The 16279-nt window shown below is 39.9% G+C and overlaps 2 long non-coding RNA genes across 2 annotated transcripts in view; one reads left to right on the forward strand and one right to left on the reverse strand.

Moving 5' to 3' along the window:
- Nucleotides 1–16279, forward strand: part of LOC310682548 — a 143907-nt gene that overhangs the window by 40627 nt on the left and 87001 nt on the right. The window lies entirely within an intron of this gene.
- Nucleotides 1154–6502, reverse strand: LOC310682588. The gene is made up of 3 exons (XR_014514027.1): nucleotides 5693–6502; nucleotides 3514–3683; nucleotides 1154–2001 (listed from the first exon to the last, which is right to left on the reverse strand). It is a non-coding gene; the product is annotated as an uncharacterized lncRNA (long non-coding RNA).

Here is a 16279-nt window from a genome sequence, read left to right on the forward strand (position 1 = left end):
TTCCCTTTTTTCCAGGATGATAAGGAACTGCTAGTGGGTTCAGTCAGTCAACCAGCTACAAGCCACCTAACAGTTATCTCACCCTGTCCACATTTTACCAGCTTCTCCACAAGAATATCATGGAGGGCATTGTCAAAAGCCTTACTGAAATCAAGGTACACTATGACCAGGCATTCCCCTGATCCACCAAGCTTTATCTATATAAAAAAGAGATTTGTCTGGCATGAAGGAAAGAAAGAGAGAGAGAGAGAGAAATAAAATAAAAATCACCCCACTGCCCCCTCTTGGCAACAAAAAGAAACTTTCATTTTGAAGGAACAATTACCCCCAAAAGCTTCCATTGCATTTGGCCTGTCCACATTGTAGAGACTAGTATTGCAAATATGTTTTAAGAAAAAAGCTACAGATCAGATCTGAATGAACATGAGGACAAAGCAAGGTAGCACTGGAAAAGTATGATTTGACAGTAATAGCATGTAGACTCCTCATTTAAACAATTAACATATGATGTCAATTCCAGAGGAAAGGGTAGTGTTAGGAGTATGCGCAGGCCCCAAGATACGTATTGTATCTGTATGTGTGTGGTTTTAAAAATTTCAATCAGTTTCTGATTAACTCTATGCTGTCACCACAACTGTCTGTACTTTTGGTTCAGAGCCATTCTGTATGAAACAAGGCTGCGCTCAACATTTACTACAACGGGGAGTCTAAAAATGGCTATAACAGCTTTTTTGGCTAAAGTGGATGAAATTTACAGGCACAAGAGCCCCTCCAGAGAGGATTAAGTCTGCCAAATTGCAGACCAATAGGTCCAGGGGCTTTTTGTGGGGAAAAATAAAAGTGATTCACTTTCCTCCATAATCCCTTGCAAGAGTTTGTCTCTTGCTCTTTCATACTTTATAATAAGTAAGAAAGGGGACCAGGTGGTGTGCATTTTTCCTTGTACTTTTTGTAAAAAAATAAATAAATTGCAGCTTCACACTATAATTTTCTTTCTGGTTCTATTTTTCCTTTATTTCAATAGTTCTAAAGTTCTGAAGAGCTCTGATGAGAGAGAGAGAGAGAGAGAGAAAGAGAGAGAGAGAGAGAGAGTGAGTTAAAGAAGAGCAACATAGGATTTAAAACAAATAAAGCCTTTAACTTTTTTTAAAAAATCCTCTGCTGCACTTTAACAAAAACAACCCAGAACTCTTCAGTGTTCCACAGGCCACAAGTGGTCAGCATAACTTCTTGCAAAGCTAGGGAAACATAGATCTATAGAAAATCATAGACCTCTAAGTTTCAGAAAAGTACAGAAAAAACATTACGACATGAGGCTTTTGGTGACCCTGATCTGACTGGGGTGGGGGCTATATATATTAAGCTTGGACTCGTAATTGAGGAAAGACCCCTGAATCACCTTGATTTGCCTCGTGATTCAGCCCCTAAGTAAAGCCGATGCACACTCTGATGATACATTGCTGAAATGTACAGGTAAATGCCTCAAAAAAAGAAACTCGTTGAAGTCATGAATGGAACATCTGAAGCAATATCATTGTTTTAGCAAACAAGGTGTAGACCTGGTCTCTGGTTTTGAAGCCATCGGGAGCTTCTGTAAGCTTAGCTACATTGAGCCTAGCAAAGTAAGATCAGGAAAAACTAATTAGTCAACAGTTTGTCAGCATCTCTGTAAGCTGAACAACCTTAAATTGTTGCCTGCCTTGTTTTGTGTGTGTTTGTTGTTTGAAATGTATTGCTTAGTGTACATCTCCCGAAAGTTCTTTCTGCTTCTTCTTTCGGCATGTTGTAAATGTCAGTTCGCACATCACCTACCTACCGGCTTCCTCACTTCTTTTCCAGCAAGAGGAGAAACTGCTGTAAACATTTCCGTTGTTGTCTTAGTTGCATTTGCTGGGCAAAGGTCATCATGCTCTGATTTAGTGTTTTCAAATAAGTGTGCCCTTTGGTGCCGCATTCTATTGAGAGACAACACAGCCCAGGCAGGAGAGTTCAGCATGGCCACTAATAAAACACAAGTGCCGCTTTGTCAGGCCATGAGCGATTACTTGAACAAGTGCCAACCAAGAAACCAAACATTAGAGCACAGCTCTTCAGACCCTCAAGACAAAGGACCAATTGACTTTCCTCATTAGTCGGTGTGCCAAACATGCAAACACAGTTCCCCCTCTGTCTTTGATGCTCAAACCATGCCAGCTTGTTAACATCTTGGGTGGCACCGTGGTTTACGAGCCTGTAATGATTATTATGTGGGGCAATTATTTGGCCCTAATTGAAATGATAGACCAGTCCTTTAAATGCCTCCACGGAGCATCTTTCAGACAGTTTATAAATTCTGACTTTCCTCTTATAGACTTTGGCTGCACGGCATGCATGAAAACCCCTCCCCTCCCCACTCCGCTTAACCTTTAAACTCCCAGCTTGTGAATGCAGCCCGGGACGAAGGTTGTGCTAATGTAGGTGGCCGTCGCCAAATGACTTTGGCAAGGCAAACATAAATCCTGATGCTTAACAGAAAAGGTCGTTGTTTAAAGTTTCTCCATTTTTTCCAGTTTGGCTTGCCACCCTGTAATTGTGAATCATAACTAAAATATGCACTATAATGATTTCAATATGCAAAATATTTTCAGACAAGTGAAAAGGTATTCTAGCAGATTTCAGTTTCTTTTAGTTTTCTTTTGCACATTTGTTTTGTATGACTCTCATTGATGAAGTAAAATCACAATTATACAAATCTACTACTTGCTCCAATGGAGTTGGGCAGGATAATTGACACAAAATTTGTTTTATAGTCTTTCTCCCCCCCTGCAAATCTACATAATTAGAAAATAAGGATTCTTTACCCATTGTTTCCACACCTCTGTCATACATCATTATGGATCGAAGAGGTATAATCTCACCCAGCTACACTTTACACTTACAAAACACAAAGTCTACAGACATGTTCCCATTCACTTCAATGGACAAAACACTTCTCTAGACACATTCCTTTGCATGTGCAGAACTACACCTCCCAATGCCTGTGGAGAAGGTCTTTGGCTTTATGGAAGAATGAATGCCTTGAATATGAAAAGTCTGAGATTCAATCCCTGGCATCTTCGTGGCAGAGATCTGATATCCCCAAGAGCTTTTGCCGGTTACTGAGTGAGATGGACTGACTGTCTGACTCATTATAAAGCAGCATTCAATGTTTCCTATGTGATGTGAACTTGGGCAAATCACTCTTTCTTAATTCTAAGCTTCCTATCTGTAAAACTGAACTTAAATTACCTTACCTCACAGGGATGCTGTCAAAATAAATTATAGTATTAAAGCCAATAACATAATTGAAAATGCTTTGTAAGTTGTATTAAAAAATCAAGCGTAAAATATTTATTTTTAGCAATAATTTATATAGCAGTTTCTGTAAGTCTTTTCAAAGAGAACACAGATTTACGTACATTTTCATTAGCTAATGTTACGTATAGATGCAAATTCAGAAATTATTACTGTAATTTAAATGGAAATACATCTTACCATACTAGGGAAGATGTGACCAGGTGGCTTGTGTTTCTGCTCAGTTTGCTGTCCAGCTGCTAAGTGTTGGTGGTCATCCAAGACTGTATCTGGATCAGACAGCCCTCCAAACAGAGGACTGCCTCAGACAGAGGACTGACCTCTAACAACTCTTCAAACAGGACAGATCTCTGTAAAGTAGGATACACGGTCATCCTAATATTTATCATAATTAACAAAGGACAAAATTGATACCTAACAGCAACAACACAGCATCACTTCACCTGAAGGAAGTTATTTTATAGATGCATGCTATCAAGTCTGTTAGTATAGCAGCTATATACAACCAGCCTTATTCCAGACAAACTGAGCTCTTCCTAATAAGGTTTAGAAATGTGCCAAAATGACACAGCAGCAGTAGCAAAAAATGATATAATCAAATTATACATTATCCTCCTTATTCCACTTTCAACACATCACTATGGAAAACAAATTGTAAGTATAAAAATAACCTTTTGCCAGTTTTGGCATTATGGAAGAAAACAACTTTTTAAAAATCCCTTTTCAAATGTAGATGATTATGTCAGCATGCAGGCAAAATGAAGGTTGAAGTTATAATATTTTTGTCACTTGATCTCGCTTGAATTATTCATGAGCTTTTGGCAAATTAGCTACCAATTCACTACAAATCCACTCTCCTAGTTTGATCAAGTTGTACTCTTATTTTCTATTGCCAGGTAGAGCAAATGAGCATTTTGGCTGGGGTTTATTTTGTTGTTATTGTAGCAGAGAAAGCATACTGTGAAGTGTGAGACTTTCTTTTGAGAGATTCCACTTCACAGTCAGCTGAATTTTTCTGCAGCAAAACAGTTGGTGGCAAGTTAAATTTAGAAGCCCTGTTAAAAAGAATAGAGATCTGTCCTTAGACTGTGGGTGAGAAGATACATAATGTTGTTATCACAGGCACAACAGCAGTCCAACGGCCTTGATCAGAGCACACTCTGCTCCCAAAGAGCTACATCAGATCAACGAGAGAGAAATCTCAAGGCTGGTTCTTTCCCCTCAGTAGTCCACCACTTCATTTTATTTACTTATTTTGGAATGAACTTCTGCTTCATCAATGCTGTCTGAAGGTGTTTCTCATTGCCTGTCAGATTACTTCTTTATAGGGCTAAAATGTATAGAGGCTAGTCAACACATCAGTTAGATCAGGGTAGACGATATGGCATCCTCCAGATGATGGACTTCTAGTATCCATGACCATTTGCCATGCCAATTGGGGCAGATGGGAGCTGTATTTCACAACATCTGGAGGCACCACATTGCCTACCCTGGGTTAGATTGTTCCAAATTCCCTTTTAAGATGATGATGAGGAGGAGGAGGAGTTTGGACTTGATATACTGCCTTTCACTCCCCTAAGGAGTCTCAAAGCGGCTAGCAATCTCCTTTCCCTTCCTCTCCAACAACAAACCCTCTGTGAGGTGAGTGAGGCTGAGAGACTTCAGAGAAGTGTGACCAGCCCAAGGTCACCCAGCAGCTGCATGTGGAGGAGCGGGGAAGCGAACCCGGCTCACCAGATTACGAGTCCACCGCTCTTAACCACTACACCACGCTGGCGATCCTATACACACTCACCTGTTAACCCCATTTGAACTTAGTGGGAAGTAAAGGTAAAGGTAAAGGGACCCCTGACCATTAGGTCCAGTCATGACCGACTCTGGGGTTGTGGCGCTCATCTCGCTTTACTGGCCGAGGGAGCCGGCGTACAGCTACCGGGTCATGTGGCCAGCATGACTAAGCTGCTTCTGGCGAACCAGAGCAGCGCACGGAAACGCCGTTTACCTTCCTGCCGGAGCGGTACCTATTTATCTACTTGCAATTTGAAGTGCTTTCGAACTGCTAGGTTGGCAGGAGCAGGGACCGAGCAACGGGAGCTCACCACATTGCAGGGATTCGAACTGGCAACCTTCTGATTGGCAAGTCCTAGGCTCTGTGAGTAAAGATGTATAAGATTGCACTATCAGTTGATTTAAAAGGTGTAGCTGGTGTGTGTGCATGCGCACACACAGACTGTATCCCTACTTGCTTCATTCACAGCCCCCCATTCACAACCCCTCCCCTATCCCTCTGCCTCTGGTCAACCCTCTCCCCCACTCACAAAATACTGAAAGAAAGTGAAGTGATTTCTGTTTTACCCACCTCAAAGTTGTAAAATCTGCCCTTGCAGGAGGATGGTTGCACCTGTTGTTCTGAAAGTTGGCCGACTTCATCCCCTCAGAAGGGGCAACCATGTCTGTGAATTGCATCCCACTCTGGCAGATTTTTTTTTTTTTAAGTTAGCAACTTTTTCTTTAAAGAGTCAAACAAAAATATTTCATGTTTCCCTGAATGAAATTGTGGTTCTACCTACAATTTAGCAGCCTAAATTTAGCTGGGTTATTTTTATTTCCTTTACATCGTGCTCTTTCTCCAGTTTTCGTAGGGTGTTTCCCCATTTTATACATATCCAGATTTAAAAATCCCACCTCGTGCCCATGGCTGGTAGTAGAGAAGTATAAGATTTTAAACAAACAGATGTCCATTTGGGAAAATCTTGCCTCTCCCCTTCCATTCCAATGGTTTCATGGGTCCTCTTTTTACCAAGCTTTTCAGACAAAGCATTTTTAATATGTGATCCATCTGTACTTGCCTATATTTCGTAGATTTCCCAGACAGAAAAACAAAAGGCAATAAAAGTTGTCCCCCACCCTGCAGTTCATTAAATTAAATGGAAGCTAGTATCAGTGGCCCTGAACCTGAAGATGGTATTTACGGATGATTCCTTCCAGCTTGATGCAATTTATTGTGGGATCTTGCCCACTGAGTTACTGGCCTTTACACTATGGCTCTGGTCCAAAGGAATAGATAAATTAATCTTGTAGCAAGTATACTCATGTACTATTGATTGCAAAGGAAACAGGTGACAGATTCATAGGAAAGCAGTGCTTGCACCAAATGGAAGAGATGGGAAACAAACTCCCCCAAAAATAGGTCTCGAAAAGCAACTGTAAATTAAGTGTGAGGATGAAATGGACAAAAGGCCTGCTTGCCTCGACTGCCACCCTAAATTATTGTGACACCCTCAGCATCATAAATTACCACTGGATATTTATCTGGGCTTATTGAGAGACTTTTATATCAAGTACAGAGAAGCAATAATTTTGTTAGAATGTAGAAATCAGCACTTTCCTGTAATTATTGTTTCGATATATAGTTAATGTGTGTTTAATGTCAACAGGAAATAGTATTTATTTGTCCATCTGCCCCCACCCCCACCCCACCCTCGATCCTTAGTATGCCATTTATTTCTGGCCAAAACAATATGTAGAATTGAGCACAAAACACTTAATATCATTAATATATACTATTGTAGGTTTTGCAGGTCTTCTACAATGTAACAAGATTCTTCATACCAGAAGACTGCCATGAGCAGAGTGAAGGAAAGGTTTAGTGGAAAATGTGTCCAAGACATGGATGATAATGACAGAATTTGCTTCAGGGAATTCTGGAAGCATCCACCTCCCCCTGTGAGAGCAAGATTCATGGTTTACGTGGACTTTTGTACTGATCCAACGGGACTCTTCTTAATTCCTTCTGTTTATAAAACACTCCTCAGTGGTCAAGTTCACAAAGTGAGCCACAGGCGTCAGTGAAGAAGCAAACCTTCAGCACAATGACTTGGTCAACTTTTGAGGAAATGGCTATATTCCCATTATTGTTTATTTCTTTCCCTTTATGAATCGCTAGATGATCTGCCAACTCTACAATTCCGTGATTCTATGATTCACCAATAAAAGCACCAATAACTTAAAAAAACAACAGCATAGAAAACAATTTCATAGATGAAATTTCAAATCTAGTACAGATACAAACTAGAATAAAAATTCTACACTTAAAAGACTTGCTGAAAGAGGGAGGTCTTCCATAGGCACCAAAAAGCTAATAGAAATGATTCCTGCCTGATATGCTATGGAGGGGCGTTCCAAATGGCAAGTATCACTTAGCTGAAGACCCAATTCCTATATTGTACAAAACAGATACCTTGGTGAGATGGTATTGGTGGAATGCCTTCTACTGAAAAGAGCAGTTATCAGTTGGGTATATAAGGAGTGAGATGATCTTTTAGCATTACTACTAGTGCTAGTAGTGTTAGCTTTGCTGCTAATGTTAGTGCTAGCATTACTTGCCATACATATTTATCACCAGCACTGTGCAAGATTGTAGTGTTTAGGAGCCAAGCACAAATAACATTTCTAGGTGCTAGGCACTAAAGGCACTTTTACGACTGATGCTTATTGTCTGTAACACTTCTAAAAAATCTTGTGAAGATACTTGATGTGGCGTATAATGTAGGAAACAGCCATTTTAAAAATTCAAATAAGAGTCCCTGGAAATGTGGTTGCTTAATTTAAATGATCTGTTGGAAGCATGTTTTTTCTGTTCCAGTGAACAGACGCAATCTTAGAGGCATGCATTCTCAGTCACTGATCACAATTTTTTTGCTAGGATACATCACTTTGGAGATTTCATCTCCCCCTAACTAGGAAGAATGCTTCCCTTCCTGCACTAGAAAATTATGATGATAATATTTCTAACAGAAAAAAATGCTAATATTTGGATGCACATATGAGTAGCTGTCCAATATCATTGCACAGATGCAGGGCTTTTAAAAAAAAAAAGCAGGTGTTTCCTGTGAAAGTTGAGTAGTTCTTTCTTGATCTTAGATGCAGTGATCATTACGCTCTGTGTCCACAGATTGCTATTTTTTGTTGTTGATTTCAGACGCCATGAACACTTCCCTGTGTTTACAATCCAAGCCAGTTTGCTAATTTATATTGTATTTTCTTATTCAATGACTCAAACTCAAACTTTTGGCATATGCCATTCAGTAATGTGATCCAAACCTAAACACAAAGGGACTTGCAATTGTTTTAGTTAGTGCTGTGCTGAAATCTGCTCTCCAGTTTCTCAACAGTACCTCCTGTCCCTGAAATCTCATTCTCGGGGCACTTTTTAAGGGAAAGGCAATGCTCAGGGAATTTCTTTAGAATTTTGGTGTGCACTAATTTACTTTTTTTCTGCTAAGGGGCCAAAGGTGGTGTGTATGTGCTTTTCTTCCCTGTGAACATTTCTCTAGCACCCTGCAGCCTCCCTGGCTGCCCAGGCTTCTTCATCTGAAAAAGCCTCATGAGAGGAGTTCTCTTATGGTGTCTTTTCTTGGGCTTTAACTAAAGCACAGCCACTTGGAGAGGCTGCAGAGTACACCCCACTAGTGAGATGAATTGTAGAATGAAAGAAATGACATTCACAAGCAGCCTTCATCCACCTCAAAAGTAAATGTAACAGAAACCCTCTGCTCCACCTATGAGGATTTTACTTAAATTTTCTCTCCCATTTGATCGTTTTAAATTTCAGTTTCTTTCATTGTCTGTTTCTTTTTTCATTAATTGCTAGGAAATGCAGGGGAAATGTTTAGCACAGCACTAGTTTGAATCTTTAGGTTGCTGTGCATAGCTGTCAACTTTTCCCTTTTCTTGCGAGGAATCCTATTTGGAATAAGGGAATTTCCCTTATAAGAAGAGAAACATTGACAGCTATGTTGCTGTGGCGTTGCAAACAATTAAGTTATTTCATTGCTTACCCAGGTAAGTTTATCAAAATATGTAATTTCCCTCTTGCTCTAGAATCTTTCTTTTTTCATTTAGGAATTCCAAAGACCAGTTTTGAAAGTTAGTCTAGATAGTTATTGCTTTTAGTTTAAAACTGTGTAAAACTGTATTCTGATGATCAGCGCATTTGCTTTTATGGAGGGTGAAAACAAGGGTGTAATATTTTGAACTTTTTGAAGCCATATGCAGAATTCCCATCGATCACAACTGAGCCAATATGCAAATGTTGGCTGCAGAACAAAAATAAAGAAAGTGTAACCATAAAATTCCATGTGTACTCTTTTAAAGATGGTGTTGAGAAAGATTTCAAGTGGAATTATGATCAGCTCTGCCTTTTTTAGTGTTGTATGATTTAATTGTGTTGCATATTAATGCATTTGTTGCCTATTAATTTTATCTTTCCATATCTGTTTACATAGGGACTCTTTCATTTTGCAGTGAAGCTAGGTTTCCTACCTTTAGTCTTCAAACACACACACACACACACAAAATCCTCTAATTTGTATTATATGGGATCATTAATTTCTGCATTTTACACTTGAGCCAACAGCATTCTGATTATCTGCTACAATGAAAAATAAGCAGTACTGCTCTTGTAGACTTAATTACTTACAGCAGGGCCCGTCTCTTTCTTGTTATGGCATGCAGTCTGCCAATGGGGTGAAAAGCATTGTTGAAAATAAAATTAGTGGATGGGTAAAGAAAATAGGCAGCACTGGTCCAGCAGGCATCACTGCCATTTGAGTGAAGCCATCCTTCACATTGAATCAGATCAGAAAGCTAAGAAAAGCCAGGCACCCTCAACCTGTGGCAGATTTTCAAAAATGGTCTGAGCCATTCTTGGTGTTTCAACTCCTTGCATATATTGATGATACCTTACATGCTCTGCTGTTGGGTAACAGGATACAAAATCAGGATTCACATGAAACTTCTTTGCTCTGATGCATTGCCTTTTCAGTCTTGCATACTCTGCGTCGGGGGTTGAGAACCTGTAGCCCTCCAGATGTTGTTTGATTCCAACTTCCATCAGCCCCAGCCAATGGTCAAGGATGATGGGAGTTGTAGCCCATCAACATCAGAAACTGGGCATGACTAACTTACCTGCTTCGTTAATTCCAGTGGGTAATTCCAGTTGGATATCACCCACTCATACTAGAATTTATATTATAGTGACAAAGTGGCTCTTTGGTAATATCCACTTAAAACATGCCATACACACGCACCTTTAACTTATTAAATGTTATCCCCATTTGTTCCATTTCTGCCCTTTTGTTCTCTTTGCTTGATATTATAGGAATATCACTAGGTAATGGAGACTCTGGGACTCTGCTTTTCCTCTTGCTTACTAGATAGTGCTTACTGGATGTAACTTTCAGCTTTCCCTCAACATCACAGCAATCCATTATAGCAAGCCTTTTACTATAACGCTCCCAATTTACTCTAATAACTCCAGTTTATCATTGACCAGAAAATTAAGATTTGGCCTGTTCTGGATGGAATTACAATCTTCCTAAAGAATCAGATTTGGAGTTTGTGAGTGTTTTTCAGTTCAGCTTTGTAGATGGATGATTGGGTGTTTGTTTGTTTGTTTCGTTGTTGTTGTTGTTCATCACTTATAGCACATTTAACCAGTGTTGGTTGGTCAGCTGCAACTTTACTTGGAAAAAAACAAGATTTGGCCATATTCATCCATGTGCTGATAGTGTTCACACTAGCTTGCCACAATGTGCTTTACTTGGTGCTGCCTGTTCAGAAATTTCAGTTAGGAACCCACCACTGCCTATTCATTCATTGGCCTAGGAAAACCTGAGTACCTCAAGGACTTTCTGTTCCCTTGTGAACCTGTCTAACTTTCAGATCTTCACTTGAGTAGAGGTGAGGGTGCCATTCCATCTCTGAAAGCCACAAAAGAGCCTCCCTTCTGTGCTTTAAAATCTCTTGAGGTAAAAACTACATTCCATTTCATAAAGTTTCAAATCAGCGTACAGAGATAGATAGTTTTCGCTCATCCAAGCAAACTGTTCCATTTTGCCTGTCTCCCTAATTCCTCCCTGCATAGGAATAAGATGATTCACAGCTTTTCTTTTTCTATTTTTCTCTGCAGTTACCTTAATTAAGTGCCATTTTAAAAAATCCAAACCCATAACTTTCTAGAGAAGTTATACATTTATTGTGTCTAGACCTCCTCTTCTCCCAGCCTCCTCCCCCTCAGCCCAGTCCTTACAAACCTAGAAAAATTCATCTCACTTCATGTTTTGCTGGCTGCCTGCCAATTCCTGCCTAGGAATTCTTGTTATAGATTCATTCCTTTTGTGCAGATGAAATTAGTTTGACTGTTCACAGTTATTGAACACACTGGCCATGCGCCATAGACATTCTTTCCCTCAAGGTCCTGAGTCTCCTAGGCATGGGAGCCACAGGTCCTGCAAAAGTCTGTTAAGTGCCTCATAGTTTGTTTCTTGACTGAGCTAAGTTAAAGTATACCAAGGAGACTAAAGCCAAATTAGTAGAGAGCAGGACAGGCAGGTCATTCTGCAAATGAATAAGGCTGATGTCTTAGCAGCGCTTAAGACAATTAAGTCATTCCAACTTGATCTCGGTAGTTTGGCTCAACTGGATTGTGGACCCAGCATTCAACAGTCCCAATCTAAATTACTTTATTTGAAAAGACTCTCTGTGTTTTCTAAATTTATTAATCTGTTTCTTTATTGCCCACCTTTTCCTCCAAGGTTCCCCTTCTACTGGTTTAATCCCCACAACAACCCTGTGAGGTAGCTTAGCCTGAGATACAGTGACTCGCCCAAGGTCAGCTAGCAAGCTTCATGGCTGAGTGAAGCTTTGAACCCTGGGCTCTCCCAAGTCTGACAATCTACCCACTACATCACACTGACCCTCAATGCATAGTTGTTCCACTGTTAACCTTGGCTCACCACACTGTATAAGCGTGTGTTTCCTGGTAACAACTGAACAACAAGTTTTAAGCTCTTATGGAAGTTCAGCAGCCTTTCTTGCTCAATATAGAAAAGCATTGGAGCATGCATGAAAACTGTGTGTGCCTCATTGCATAGATAGTTCAACTACTTGGACCGCATCCTGCACACCCAGACAGCACTGGGAGCTTTAGCAGAGTCTGCGAACCTCTTGGTGAGAGTTGGCGGTCTGAATCCAGACATCACTTTCTCCCTTAACATACGATGTATGCCAGTGATTGCCAAACTTGGTCCTCCAGCTGTTTTGGGACTACAATTCCCATCATCCCTGACCACTGGTTCTGTTAGCTAGGGATGATGGGAGTTGTAGTCCCAAAACAGCTGGAGGGCCAAGTTTGGCCATCACTGATGTATGCTGTCAAAGCTAATGGTGCCAATCTGTGGTTTGGAGAGAGGTGCACATGGGAACTTGCATGCAGCCTGTTGCTCTTAATGTGGCTCATTGTCATATGAATAGAAAATTTACTCATACTTTATTTGTAGACTATCGCCATAAATTATATAATGCAGGTTTTAAAGGGGGGGTACTGAGACTGTTTCTAAAAGAAGTTATTCCTAAAAGAGGTATTTCAGATTAAAAAGAAAGACAACCCTAGTTGTTTTAAGGCAGCATAACATATATATTAATTAAATTGTATTTCTTAAAAGATTGTGGAAGTTGATTAAAATGTATTGTAGAAAACTCTTTGATGATTACAGTAATCTTTAGAATTGCTCTTAAAATATTTTAGTTTCCTTTTCTTTTTTTTAAAAAAATCACATTATGTTTGCATGCCCAGTTATATAAAAACTATATATATATATATATATATATACTTTCAAATTTGTTCTGTGATGTTTGAAATACAAATCTTCATACAATATTGTATTGACTATCTCCAGTGTGTATGCCCACTGTATCTGAAATGTTCGTCTGAAATGATAGATATTAAGTGAAGCTATATTGAGCATTATAAATCTATATATTGCCATTCCAATAAGGATATATGCTTGAGCTTCCTTAAATCAAACTGCTACCAAATCATCTTTTTCTTTTTGCATTATAAATGCAAAAGCTCATATTATGTGCCTCCTCTTTAAAATGAACCACTAAATGAAATGTCCATAGACCACTAGAAAGCAAATGGAAGAAACTACTGATAAAGACAAAACCATGCATGTCAACAACAGCGTTAAAAACCAAATGTATTTAATTAAAAGAGTGAAGTCAATTAAAATCAAAATAGTGCAGCCTGTGCAAATGCTGAAGTAATCATTAGGCCTTGCTGAATAATGGAAGAGTATAGAATTTTTTAAAAGAGAAACAGCAGGGGTGATACATTACACAAAGCAACAATCTACACCAATATGACAATTGAATTACTTCAGCCCCATTAGGCAGGTGCAGAAGAATAATTATCATGAATTTCTCCAATGGAAAGAGGAAAAGAACAAACTTTTTGTTTGAGACAAACTGCTGGGTGTCCCCCCTCCTCCTAAATGACGAGGAAATGAAATAGCACAGAGTGAATAACAACATTGTGGTTGGGTTTTTTTTGGGGGGGGGGAGAATCTTTTTAAAAGCTTAGTTAATGGTAAGATAAAATATGCTGGCAATGAATTCTGAGACTAGGGTTAGTAAAAATAATCAATGATAGTGTAAATGTCCATTTTAATGCATCATGGAAGAGTCTTTGATCAGAACAAAAAGAAAATCAGAAAAGATGTTCTGTAGCTGAATTCAAACATTCTCTCATCCCATTCTTGGACTTTATGTGGTATCTGGTTTCCTAGTTTAGATTCAAAGCAAACTGTGACCTCCAGTTTAGATCCAAGTGAGCAAGCATTCCCTGAAATAGTAGAAAGGGTAAAGGAGTATTGATTTGCAAAATGCAAGGAGGTTCAAATGCTGCCACTGATGCCAAATATAGTTTTCGTATTCTAAAGTTCTCCGATTAAGAAGTAATCTCTGTCCCCTAAGGCTACAAAAGCGGGTTAGAAGAGGAAGTGAAGAAGCTTCAATGAACAGTTGTCTTGGACAGGAGCCAGTTCTGCTACTGCAATCTACCAACAAGTGGGTAGAAAAGCAAGAAGTCATAAAGAATTCAAAAGATTAGGTGCTGGGTGCTGGAAGACAAGGTGTGTTTATACACTTTAAAACAAGGGTGACTAACCTCAAGGCCAAGTCACCAACTAAATTTTTCTTACCCCAAAACTATGTCAGGTTTGACAGCAGCAGAAATAAAATTAAAAATAGACACACCTCACTCATGGGCCTTTCCTCCAGGAAACACAAATTCCAGCTCCTGACACCCATGCTACATGCCACCCCAATCTCTGAGTTGTGCAAGATTACAGGGCTCCAGAGTTCATGTTTCCTTTTGAAATTAGGCATGGTGTAGACTGTGGTGTCTTTATGATATATGGTTTATTTACACATATATACAACCTGGGACTACAACAGAGGAGTTCAAAGCACTGACACTCCAAAAGGTTCTTGCTTCTCCCATAGCTGTAGCTTTGGATCCAAACAGACCACAGCCATGGCTCTGACTCTCCACAGCTTGCTGCATTTAACAGACTGCAACCTCTAGGTCCCTAGGTCATATGACCACCACTATAATCCTAATCGCTACTCTGCTAACTATCTCAGAGCTCATGGTGGGTCCTCACCCATATGCTTTTGGCACAGAGGCCTTCCTTTTTAAATGGCTTATTACCTTACCTTTGTTAAGTTAGCGATTATCAGGCTGGCCTGTCTTTTCTAGCACTTGAATCCCTGCTGGATTTAGGGATTCAGGGCACTTGATTAAATTCTAACCCTTTACTGCTTCTAGGAATTTAAGGGAGGCTGCCCTCCCCACAAACTACAACAGTATCCAAACCACATAACTAAGATTTTTTTACATAAAACCAAATAATCCTGACTGCTGTCAGACAGTGATAGAAATTCTGTCTTTCAGTCTGCTTGACTGTTCTAAATTTAGTGTGGTTTATACCTCTATGAAATTGTAAGTGTGCAGTTTGCATAGAATGGACACAGCGTGCTGATAAAATCTGACACAGGCAACAATCAACATCATTTTTCAGGAAAGGCAACCTGTTTGAAGGAGGACCTGCCAAAAGAAACATTACAGTAATTAACTCTGATTGACAGAATGCAGTGCACTCTTACATCCTTTAGCAGCTAAAACATCCAGATAAATAAATAAAAGAGAGCTTGATATGCTGCATCGCTTTGGGACCCTGAAGTTGTAGCCAGCATCCACAATCCATAAAGATAATGGGCTGCTCACAACTGAGGTGAAAGGAAGACAACTGGAGCAGAAATTCTTGAGAACGTAGCAGGCCAAAAACAGAATTAGCTGCTTTCTTGTAAAGAACAACAATGCATCTTAAAAGAAAGCACATGGGCCTTCCATGCTGCACTGGAAAACAGGAGCTGATAGGGCTTTAACATAGTCAATCCCTGAACTTTAATACTCAGGTTACATTCTTCTGATTTTGCATAGTTACGGCTGGGGCAGGAGAGCAGCACAGTCCCATCTGCATCTGAAGATAAACATGTCTGGGCAGCCAAAGAATGGAGGGGTGGTGGGGTAAACAGATGGCTGGGTACACCAAGGCTATCATCCTGTGCACACATTTGTGGGAGTAAACACCATTGAACACAGTGGGCCCTACTTCCAAATAAATATGCATAGGCTTTTGCTGTAAGAATGCCAGCTATACCTGTGCAGCCTTTATATCATTGTCCTCCTCACTATATTTGCTATACTCCAAAACTATGCCTCTTGAATGGAGCAGCAAGAAGAGGTAGACCTTGCTTTGCCCAGGTGGTCCATTCCTCCAGGGACTACTTCAGCTGCCTGGCTGCAGGTCTTCTGGGCTTGTGGCCTTTCATAAATGGAATTTGTGCTGTCCACTTCTCATCAGCAGGGTCAGAGAGAGCACGATGCTACAGTGCTGGCATTTAGGCACCTGCTTAAAACTGACCTTGTTCTCCCAGGCTTCCCCCAATGGGGTGATCCAGTTTTGTCAATGTATTAAGCTGATCTATAACACATTTTGAACTTTTTTGTAATTTTATTGTTGGCTTTATGCCATTC

Source organism: Podarcis tiliguerta, assembly GCF_965153285.1.
Source record: "Podarcis tiliguerta genome assembly, chromosome: 7".
NCBI lineage: Eukaryota > Metazoa > Chordata > Lepidosauria > Squamata > Lacertidae > Podarcis > Podarcis tiliguerta.